The 12,025-nt window shown below is 34.8% G+C and overlaps 1 protein-coding gene across 7 annotated transcripts in view; it reads left to right on the forward strand.

Annotated features, from left to right (window-relative positions):
• Ss (aryl hydrocarbon receptor spineless) overlaps positions 1 to 12,025 on the forward strand; it is a 200,380-nt gene that overhangs the window by 96,563 nt on the left and 91,792 nt on the right. Inside the window, exon 1 of one of the 7 annotated variants that reach the window (XM_072906721.1) lies at positions 1,871 to 2,661. The exons of the other annotated variants lie outside the window; for them this stretch is intronic. The gene's annotated coding sequence lies outside the window, so the exon portion shown is untranslated. Of the gene's footprint in view, positions 1 to 1,870; positions 2,662 to 12,025 lie in introns of those variants that run through there. 7 annotated transcript variants of the gene reach the window in all.

The raw sequence follows: 12,025 nt of genomic DNA on the forward strand, positions 1-12,025 counted from the left end.
ATTCTCAATAACCGTTCGCTTTCCCGCTCAATTATTATTGATTGGAGATTTAATTTGCGGGGAAATTCAATGACGCCAATGACTTCCGTTCCGTAGTCTTCTCTCGTGATTAAAAATCTGTCAGTTCGCGCCTCGGCGAACGTTGCAGCCGTTAATAAGATTAACAGCTCTGCATTCGATCGGCAACATTAATCGGAGTAACACGGGTAGGAACCCGCAGAGGAATCCTATTCCTCCCTCTTTTCCTCGCTCTTCGCGCTATGTAAATTAATTAGGGCCCTCGGTAACGGCGCTGATTTTTCAAGTAGGCACGTGGTTCGCGCCTCCCTCGCCTCGAGGTAGAACGAAGAAGAAGAAGAAGAAGGGCATGAGAAGGAAGAAGTGAAAGGGAAAAAAGAAAAGGAGGAAGCAGAAGGTGGCGAAGTCCGGGGCCCGAGGTGAATTAACCGGGCGTTGAAGAAGCGCGGTGCGCAAAGAGATGGTCCCCGGTGCTCTCTTCTTTCTGGACCTCAGATAGCAGATCTTCCCCGGAGGCTGCGCCTCCTTCGCCTTTCTCACACGTCTCTTCGAAATCCTACCGGTCGCAGAGATCTCCCGCTTCGAGCTCGCTCGAATCTCGGCAATTAACCTTATGTTACTTGATCTTATTATTGACAAACATGCGCCGATCTAGATTCTTCCTAAACTCTTTAAACAGAATATCAAAATTTATTTAACAAAAAGTGCTAGCTCAGAGCTCATTTACTTCATTTATTCGGCTCACACTTGATGTAAGCCCGATTAAATGTCGACGAGAAGAGAGGTTTTTATACGGATCGACATTTTTCGCGTACGTGATTTTGGAGAACTTAATGGCTGCGCGGACAGGCGTTAAAAAGATAGTACGCGTAAAGTAGGATCGCTCGCGGAATGCGTGACCAATTATTTCGATGATTTACGACGTCCTTATCGTCTAATTGCTGGCAAAAAAAAAAAAGATTTATGCCTGAGGCGCGTCACGTATATATATATATATATATATATATATATATATATATATATATATATATATATATATATATATGCATCTCGCACGTTATTTCCACTTATGTGAATTTGAAGCATCTGAGAGTATGTCTGGAATGTACTCGAGTGAGACACAAGCGTGTAATGCTGCGGCAATTACACCAGTGGCGAGACTCGAGAAATTTTAACATTGCAGTTTTAATTAATTGAGCGATCGCTCGTTATATATATCGTTAGTTAAGGCGCATGCGAATGAGGCCATCGTATCTGCGGAAAGAAACTGCACGGTATAGTGCTTGCTTCCACGTAAACACGTAAAAGGCAAAGCGTGTAAGTGTTCTATCGCTCGGAAGTAACACAATCGGCAATGTTCTTATAATATCATATCTCTCGATTCTTAATTAAGATGCTTCATGCATTCATAAATAGATACGATTCCTATCTCTTCATATATAATTCCCTGATATATTACATACGTTTATATATTATTTTTTTTTTTTTTTTTTTTTTTTTTTTTTTTTTTTTTAAGAAACTCAAATATGAAATAAAAAATGTGCAAATATAAAATTACGAATTTTTTATGTGGTTATCATAATTATAAATCTAAGCGATAACCTCTGAAAATTGCTCTTTTATTCATTTATTTTTTAAAAACATTTTATGTTAATATCATACAGGAAAAATATAACTGCACGATGTTATTATAAATATAACAAAAAAAAGAAAATAAATATATACATAATATATAAAAGTTTTTGTCAAATATAGTAACTAAATTTTGTTTGCCGAAAAGAAATATATAATTATACACTGAAAATGAAAAGAAAAGATTTGATTTTAATTGAATAAAGAAAAAATAACGTTGAATAAAACAGTAACAATTTTAAATAGCGAATAAATGCGTGATTTGATTGTATTATTTGCAAAGCTTATGTGTTTAACGAATTATATACTTAACTACGATTAATGTGATGGAAATTAAAGTTGAAAATCTCATAAAATCCTGAGTTATACGTGCGTATAATGTGTGTATATACAACGTTATTGAGCGACGTCAAATGTAAACATTGACTTGTACGAGTGACCAAAACAAGGTCTCACCGAGGTCGCATATGTATTTCAGAATTTCAGTCGAGTGTGAGTCGCACGACGAGTCCGGTAGTGAATGTATAAATTGCCCTGTTAATTAATGCGCGTAATTAATAAACCTTGTCGATTAATATTTTCGATAACCGACAAATATCGCTTCGCGTCGCGTCGCGTTGACGTCACACTCACGTCACATTCGTCGGAACCATTTGATCGTGAGACGCGTCCTTCGCACACGAATTCATGACGCACTTTGCGCCGAGTCAGAAATGTGCGGACTTTCGGATTAATTGAAAGATAGGTGACAGTAATTAGCCGCTCGAATCTATCGAATATCGCGCACTTAATCGACATTTTATCTTATTTACTCGTAAAAGGATCGCGCGAATGGAAGAAACGTCGCGAAAATACACCACGGACGGGATGTCAAATTAGGGTTGTGTCAGATCGAGCTATCGCGCGGATCGTAGCAACGTGTGCGTGTGTGCGTGTTTTTCTTCGATTAACTTGCATCCGCGTCAGCGAATATCCAGGGCAATGGAGAGAGCAACGGCGACACATCGACCGGTGAGTGAATTTATTCACGATTCTGACAAATTGTCCGTCTGTTTGAAATGACGTCATTGGAATGACACGTGTCTCGTATATATATGTTACATATTTACATTCAAATTGCACGATAGGATAAGTATGAAATTTGTCTTAATTCATAATTGTATTGCATTTTGCGTATGATAAATAATTTAGCATACGTCACGTTAAAAGTGAGTTATAGAAAAGCTTTTATTTCCGAAAAATCGTATAAAATGCTAACGTCATGTATAAGATTTTTTAAATATTTTTTTCTTAATAGATAAATAATGAACCACAAGTTTCGAAAGAATTCATTTCCATCGTGCTCTTCCGGTTTTCGGCCAACGCAGATCCGTCTCGTTGATTTCTCTTTCCTCTTTTCTTCTCCCTTTTCCTTCTCGTTCTTTATCGTTATTTCTCTTCGTCTTTCTTGTTCTCTCTTTATTTCTCTTCTTTTCTCTCGTGTTGTTCTTCTCGTTCTTTGCCAGGTGCGGGGACGAAATGGAAAATGCAAATAAGGCGTAATAACGAGATGTAGTAACCGTATCGCTCGGCTGTATCTCTCCATCGCGGACTTACGCATCTTTCGGACGTTTATGATATACATTTACACGTGTGTATGATATATTAGCATAGGCGCGCCTACTTATGAGCACGCTCGTTCGCGCTCGAATATCGATCGGTCGATCGGATCGTTTAAGGCCGAGACGTGCGCGCGTGCCTCTTTTTCGACGGTGGCTTCGTGTGTTCACGGCTTGTACACGCCGGCGGCGGGTTGGTAGATCAACGATTTTGCGATAGAATCTATTCACGATTAATGTCGACAAAAAGAAATTTTCGCTTCATTGAGATAATCGTGTCTCATAATATATTCTTGATGCTTTCCTTGTTGAGGGAGCTCTTGAGTGAGCATTAAAATATATTTTAGATCAATATAGAAATGCAATATATATTTCAATCGGAAAATATTATATAAATTTTTATATAATATGTATTATATAAAAATATTATATAAATAAAGAAAGCGGATTTTTGCGAAATCTTTTTTCATTAATAAAACGAAAATATAAAATACTTTATAATATATAATATATAATATATATAAATTTTTTATAATATATAAATAAACAACAAAGCTTTTAATATAATATTTTACGAGTCAGTTTTTTGCGCCGCTCCCATATCATTTAATGACGAAACGATTTATTCTGTAATTCAATTATTAATTGTGTTTTACACCGTTATATATGTATATATATATAAGGTGACAGAAACGTCTTGCTTAATTGTCAGAATAATTCTATAAACTCGTTAATGACAAATACAGAAGATATTTCGTGTGAAACTAGCGGAGGAAAATTGACGAATTTTAACGATAGATTCATGTTGAGTTAATGAAAGAAAAAATAGCAGTTTTTATTTTAGAAGAGATTTAATAAATTTAACAGTTTTTATTAGATCAAAGTGTATACTTTCTATAATTATACGCTATACCTATTTAGCACACTTAAAAGTACACGGACTAATATGTAATTTATTAATACATTTGTAGTTAATATATATTGTATATGATTTGATTTATTTAATTTTTTATAAAATTATTTATAAATGTTTTTTTTAAATTAAAAGCTTTTTATATTTGGTAAGTCGTATTACACGTATTAGAATTTTAATGACTTTTTTTGAAAATAATATATACAGTTGAAATACATTAATAATTATTCTAGGATATTTAAATTTATAACAAAAATCTAAGATTAATTGATTTATCTAATTCAAAGTAATGAAGATATGAATAATTCAGTCAAGTATGTTTGTTTTTGAATGATTTTACTGGCGACTTGACTTGAGATATTCTTATGTGTCACAAACTGATATATCGTGCACATATTGCCACCACGTCATGTGTGGTTTTGATTAAGGCGTCTGAGGGTAACGAATTGTGTAATGAGTATTTGATGCGCTCGCCCAGTGCGTAATTAGTCGTACGATATTATTAATGTTTCAGGCTAACATTTTCATCTTTATTCCGACGACGAGTATATGACTGTAGTATGTTCTATACTGCATTCCTTTTGTCCATTTTTCTAATATCTTTTCGCAAATATCCAGTCATTTTCTTGCAAATATGTATATAATTATGCAATGAAAAGATAATTAAAAAAAATAAAACCGATGCATTCAAACTTTTACAATTACAAATTCACAAAAATTAAATACAAAAAAAATTATTACAAATTCTCATGGTATATAAAATCTTTAGACATTTGTAAACATCTGAATTAATTATAAGTTATAATAAACTACTGGAAATTTTAATCGATTAGTTAGATTCGAAATATTGTTTATCATAAATAAAATATTCTCAAAGAATAAAAAGTTGATGGGAATGAAGGGGTTAAAAAAAAGATGGATCGATTAAAACGGCGATCGCCTTCTAATACGATTATTTAATTTCGTCAATTATCTGCGGCAAAGATCATTTTTCACGTCATTATCGCGATACAGCGGTGACGGCGAATCTTCATGATTTTACGGGACAATGCTGCGAGGGCCGCATTTTATAAAGTCGTCAGCAGTTCTCACTTTGCTTGTCTTGTCTCAGCCTTTTATTTTCTTTTTCTTTGTAGCTTGCCGTGTTCGTCCGTCCGTCCGTGCACGCTGTCGTCTGTTTGAAAAATGATTCCATTCTAGATCGGAGTCGCGCCTCTCGTTTGCATCTCGATAGCCATCGGCAATCGCGGACGCGAATCCACATCGTATCTCTTGCGTTATCCTTCGGCGCAAGTTTGTTAACTCGACGAGTAATGGCGTCCATTTTACAGAATCTATCTGCTGCCCAATCTCTCTTTGAAAGATTTACATTGATTTTCTCTTCTCGGGATGTCCCGTTTCGATTTAAGTTACGAGAATGAGCAGTAACAGATAAACGATATTACTTTATCACGGTGTTAATTCGCTAGCGAACGGGACCCTCAAGTATAAAAGCATCTTTTTTCTTCGATAACTGTTACACAAATTATCTTCTTGTAAATAAATTTGGCATCGACTATTCTTGAAATCGTTGTACAGTTAAAGGACGACCAATCGTAAGGGAGCATTGATATGCATTGCATATTATTTCAATACGAATTTATTAGCATCGATATCACATCAATAACGAAAAATTGAGACGATGACGAAAATCAATTCGAGGATTAATTGGTATTCGCGATCTTGTTAGCACAAATTTATCAAAGTGTATAATTAATTTCGCTATCTTAACTTTGCCACATCTAGAAAATTAAAAATTATTCCATCTTGATTTCAAGCCGTTTAGTTGATAGTTATTGCAATCGGCGAACAGAGTTCCAGTTCAAATGTAAATTTCTTACATTCGTATTATATCGATTGAGCTTAATTAAATATTACATTTATTCTACAGTTTATCAGGTTTATTCGTTGTATAATTTAAAGTTAATAATTACATTTGTTATCTTTCGTCGGAGTATGAAAAATATTAACTTTTCAAACGTCACACAAGACGGTTAAAAATGCTAACGATGATAATTTGCATTATATCTCAAAGATCAATATATAATTATTCAACTTTCAGAATCATTTTTTTTTATTTAAGGTTTGTGTGTGTTTGTTGCATGATAAATAAGATTAATAATTTTGTTTCTTTAGTTACTTAGCAACAGGAATTAAAAACTTTGATTTCTATAAATTATTGTTTTGTAACAGTTTTGCGATTTAGATCTGCAAAGTTTTGAATAATTTTAGGTGTTTTTTTTTTATATATAAAAGCGAATGAGTTTCCACAGATTGAGTGCAAAAATAAATAGATTAGAAATATGTAAAAAAATATTCGTTAACATGTGCGAATATTACACGCAAGTATGGAATCTGGCCAGATGGATACTAGATTTTAAATCGAGAGATAAATTCGATTACAGATATCGGCGTCGATCAATTCTACCCTAGAGGTTTCTCATTCGTTGATTAACGAATGTCGTCGTCGATTCCGTTATCGCCGATTTCAGTAAGAGACGCTAAAAAAAGTACGTTGAGACATCTGCCGGGTTCAGTAGCCGGCGAAAAACGTCGCGGAGAAGGCATCACGCCTTTTCGATAAAGTGAGGAGACACGCGAAGAGAGGGACCGCGTTTCTTTCAGTCCTTTCTCTCGCAGGCGAGAACACGGTACGCGTGCGCGACGATCGGTATCAGTCGGGGACAAGTCCGTTTTGGCAGAGGTTGACAAAAAGAAAGAGAGAAAGAGAGAGAGAGAGAAAGAAAGAAAAAGAGCGAGGCTGCTGAGGGAAAAATCCGATTTGTTTTTAATCGGATCGGCAACGCGTCAAGTTGGGCCGATTCCCGGGCTCGTTGAATCGAGTCGAGACGAAACAGGGCCTCGTGTGCCATCGGTCAGGCCCACCGGACACGCGATAAGCATCGCTCATTAACGTCATTATTAAAAATGCGGCAATTAGACCGCGGTCGAATATCGAGATACGCCGCGGCGAGCAACAGAGAAGACTCGATGCCAAACAAAGATCGGCGACGACCGAACCAGTCGTTTTTTAAGCTCGACACCTTTCCTGCGTGACGAGAAAGACGCCGGTCGAGACCGCACGGTGCATTTATCGGCTGGTAATCGCGGCGATAATAACGTTTGGCGATTGTCGATATGCAGATGACCGAGGCAGACACAAAGGTGGAGGACTACTTGTATTAATTATGTTATTAAGCCTGTCTTGTGTCTCTCTCGCACCCTTTGTGTCGTTAAACTGTGTTGTCATTTCTAGTGAAGTGACCGACCGGCCAGGTAAACTTATTCTTCGCCCTTGAAATCGGATAATATTGTAACAAAATGACAAATGAGAGTTTAAATTGAAGAAGGAATTGGTTTATTTTCTGGTTTATTATTTCATTTTCTTTTATTTATAAATAAATTTAAAATCTTATTTATCTGTTAACGCTATACACATATTTTTCGACAATAATTACAAGCAGACATAAATTATTATTAAAAATCAAATAACTTTGATTTTTTTCATAATATTATTCATTTATTATTTAGAAATTTCTTTATTTTGATATTGCACGGGATTTAAAAATTATCAGTTACATGAATAAAAAGAAGCATTTTTAATATAAAAAAATCAAGTTGCTAAAAGGAACTATTATTATTCTCTGCTAAAGTTTTGTTTCATTAAACTTTATTTGTCATTTTCGCTTAAATCAGAAAATCTTTGCTATTTTTGCCGCGACATTTTAAATAAGGAAAAATAATTGCCGATATTATTCCTCGCCAATTTTACATTAAATAATAGGCACAATTAAATCTTAAGCATCAGGATATTATTATGCGTCGCAATTTACATTACCACAGGTACCTGCATCCGCTGTAATTTTATCTCGCGCGATGCAGTCGGGAAAACGTTTGGCGGAAGGGAAGCGAGAAATTTCCATGCGGGATAAAACTGAAGAAAATGATTTCCGATATTTTGTCTTTTCACCTGTCCTCGTCGATCGCCGATCGTGTTCCCAGTACCTGTTTGTATAGCGGCGTTTGTAAAGCCGTCACAGATGGCCGCGGGGCCTTGTCTCTTTTGCGCGTGGCTCCCGTCACGTGGCTCTGGTATATGTAAATATATATGTATATGAATACAAAACGCGGCCTGCGCGGACAGGTTATGGACTTAAACCCCATATATAGTACATCAATGAGACTGTCAGCCGCGCAATCGGATGGAATTATCGAAAGCTGATAGGAAAATCAATTGCCATGTCAACCTGCACCGTCACTTTTCGCGACGGTGATGCTAGTAACATCTGTCACTGAATCTCTGTCTTTAGTTAAGAGTTGGAGTCAAACGATTAAACGAGCCTTGAAAGTTGACAGAATGATTTAACCGGCATGTTATATTTCTCCCTCCACCGTGTGCTATTGATATCGCGTCGCGAGGCCGCGGTATTTATCGAACAACAATTATCTTGAAAAGAACGCGAATCATGAGACATACATAACAACGATGTAAACAATATTAAACATTATGTAGTAGGTATTACAATTTCAGGATATATTACGTGATGTGAATTATCGAGTTTGGATTTGAAAAATAAATTGACTTACAATTAGAATGTTAAGAAAAGACAATGTCTGTAATGTAATATTGCATTTCATATCAAATTTATATTAATTTTTATCCTATATTATATATATTTCAATCGCACAAAATTAATTCAAGAATATTTTATTATCTTCTTTATAAACTTAATAGCGTAAAATCTTGAATTTTAGTAAAAATTTTGATATACTTATACAGATCATTGAAAGAGTAGTTTGACTTAGTAAGAACTTTAATTTTTTTTAATCGAGAGGTCAATGTCGTCGCAACAATCACGAAATAATGGCTCATTAAGAAATGAGATCGAGGCTAAGTTTGAACTTTCGTTCAAGAGACGTCCATCCTAATTTATTGAAGTGTTCTTTGAAGAGTCAAAGGGGGAAAGGGGACGGGAAGCTTTGCGCGTTTTCGACGTGTCATTAGATCGCGCCGAGGCTAAAAGTTCATCAAAATTAACCGCCGATGCTCGTTACACCGTCTTGCCGTTGCGGAATGATGAACTCCGATAAGAATAACGCGGGGCATAAGACTGTTATTAGCTGAAAATACGACGAACACCAGCGGGCATCAAGCAGCATTTTTATGGGAGAAGGGGAATCATAATTGCAAGAGTTTAGCCGTAATGTCGGCAATCATTTTAATTAAGAATAGTCCCCTTCCTCCTTTCCTTTTTCTTCTTCCTCTGCCCTCAGTTTCTCCTCTCTCCCTACCTCCCCTCGTTTTCCTACCTTATTTCCCTCGTGTCGCAGCTCGCACACACGCTTTCATGTAATTAGTGTATTTTGTATTTTACGGCGCCCTTTACTACTTACGTGTAATCGGTCGATCAATCTAATGTATCTCATTCAAAGTATTAAGGAGCAATTTGATGGATTTGATTTCTCTCGATAAATCGTAAAAATCTGAAATTTTCATCAAAAAACGAAATTATTTTTACTCGAAATATAATAATAACATATAATGATCCAGGTATTACTTTAAAAATATCTAGTTAATGATACACATAACATTTTTATTGTTATTGTTATATTTAGAATAATTTTTTATTCATTTTGAAATTTCCATTGAAATGTGGATGATTTATAAATACAATTATAATTACAATATTTAATTGAAAAAAAAAAAATTAATGAACTAGTAAAGTGAGTATTATAGCAAAGAGAAATACGAGATTTATTGGGACTAATAAGATACAGCATAAATTAGCAGTACAACGTAATAAAATAATTTGTCCGAACGCGTAGTAGTATATCTGTAATAAATTGTAAATCAGACATCGTTTTACATACATATTTTTCATCGCAAACCAATTGGATGCGTTTCTAAGATTTAATTCACAAGCGCTGTTTACAAAAAAAATTACAGGTCTCGTATATTTGATTATACTGTTGAAAAATTAGATTATGTTACTGTTTAATAATTTATTACTCGACTTCGATGGATTATTTTTCATTTAAAGTACACTCTATACACGAAGAAGCGAGGGAAAAAATTAGCGATTTCCTAAGAAAGATATCCCCGTTACTCGTTAGCATGAGCCGCGAACCAGTAGCAGTCAGGATAGCAATCTTCTCGGCCGCGAGCTCAGCGACCATGAGTGGACTGAATATTTTTCATATGAAAATCCAGGTGGAATCTCTCTATTCAGAACGCTAGTAAAGGCAAAATTTTTTCTTCTCACGCATATCGTGTACGCATCTATATAGTATATGTGCCGGACGAAATTACGAGCTCATGAAAAGCAATCTTCATAAATGTTCTATTTTTTTTCCCACTCGGTAACTTAATTTAATTCCCTTGATATAAAAATGTAGCTTAGGCAAATTATTATATTTTCACAAAAATATATTTTTCTCTGCAAAAAATTGTCTTTTCATCTAATCAAAATCTAATACTCAAATCTTATAACATTCTCTATTTGTAATAATATAATGTAAACAAATTTTTTTTAAATATTTTTTTTATTTTTTAGAAATAATATTTTCAAAGAAGGAAATTTTGTGAAATTTTTATTTTCGATACTTAGAACTTTTCTTGCATCAAGCTTCAATTTTCAATAAGATATATATATAACACACGGAAATGATATAATAATTGCTATAAACACATGGTTGTGTGATTATGATGTAAAATACATTAAATATTCTGCTTTTTTACACATTTGAAAGAAAAGTGTTCCGGCACTTTCTTGTTGACTTAGTAATTAAAATGTTGTCTTAGTCTTCAGATGAAACGATTAATGATCGGTTAAGTTAATTAGTGTACATAGTCTACAATATACAAAAAGCATAAACCTACATGTTGACAGTATTTCCTATAGAATATCAAGTAGTTATCTAATTAAAATTCCAGAGCAAAATTTTTCTCTAAACATTTTATCAGAAAAAGAAAATGTTCTAGTGTATTACAAATAATTTTCAAACTAAAAATTCTAATTCTACTAAAGATTTTTGCAAATCTTTAAGACAAATAAAATAATTCTCATTTTTTTTATATTGATATATATTTTTTTGCACACATTATATTATTAGCTATTAAATAAAGTATAAATAATAAAAGCCAATTCCTCACTGTCTCTATTTACATTTTATTCAACATTCTCGCTTTTTTAACGCGAGAAACTATCGTTCTATCAAGTCGCCATCTGGTCATTGTGTCACGTGAAAGATCGAACTAAACATGATATTCCGGAAGAAAAAATCCACCAAAGCTTTGCACCGTACATAGCATGACATAAAATGAGTGCGTTATGATTCCGTGGTCGCTAAAGGAAAGCCGCATAAGCCACTCTACTTTCGCGACGCACACGCGAAAGCCGCGATCCGTCGATGCGAGCCAGATCACGCGGCAGGATAAGTCAGACACGACGTAATTTACTTCTGATGGCTCGGCGTATCGAGACTTGCGATAGCTCGATCGCTCTCGCTCCGCGTTACGTCGTGATTACGTTCCTGCCAACGTGACTACGTCGATATGAAACGAGCACGCGGGCGCTGAATAACTCGTCATTAAAAAGCCGGCGAGATAACTCCTCGATCAGCTGTCAAGCTAGCGCTTGAAAAATCGCGAGAAGTTTGACAAACGGTATTAGCTAGTAAAAAGTACCATCGTAATCACGATACTTTCACTTGCGTTTATTGCACGAAATTTTTATCTATTTTACTAATTCAATTATATAGTAATATTTTAATTATATGTTTTTATTTTATCTGAATTATTGTGAACCATAAGAAGTGATAATTG

This window comes from Anoplolepis gracilipes, chromosome 14, assembly GCF_047496725.1.
Source record: "Anoplolepis gracilipes chromosome 14, ASM4749672v1, whole genome shotgun sequence".
In the NCBI taxonomy this organism is placed as follows: Eukaryota; Metazoa; Arthropoda; class Insecta; order Hymenoptera; family Formicidae; genus Anoplolepis; species Anoplolepis gracilipes.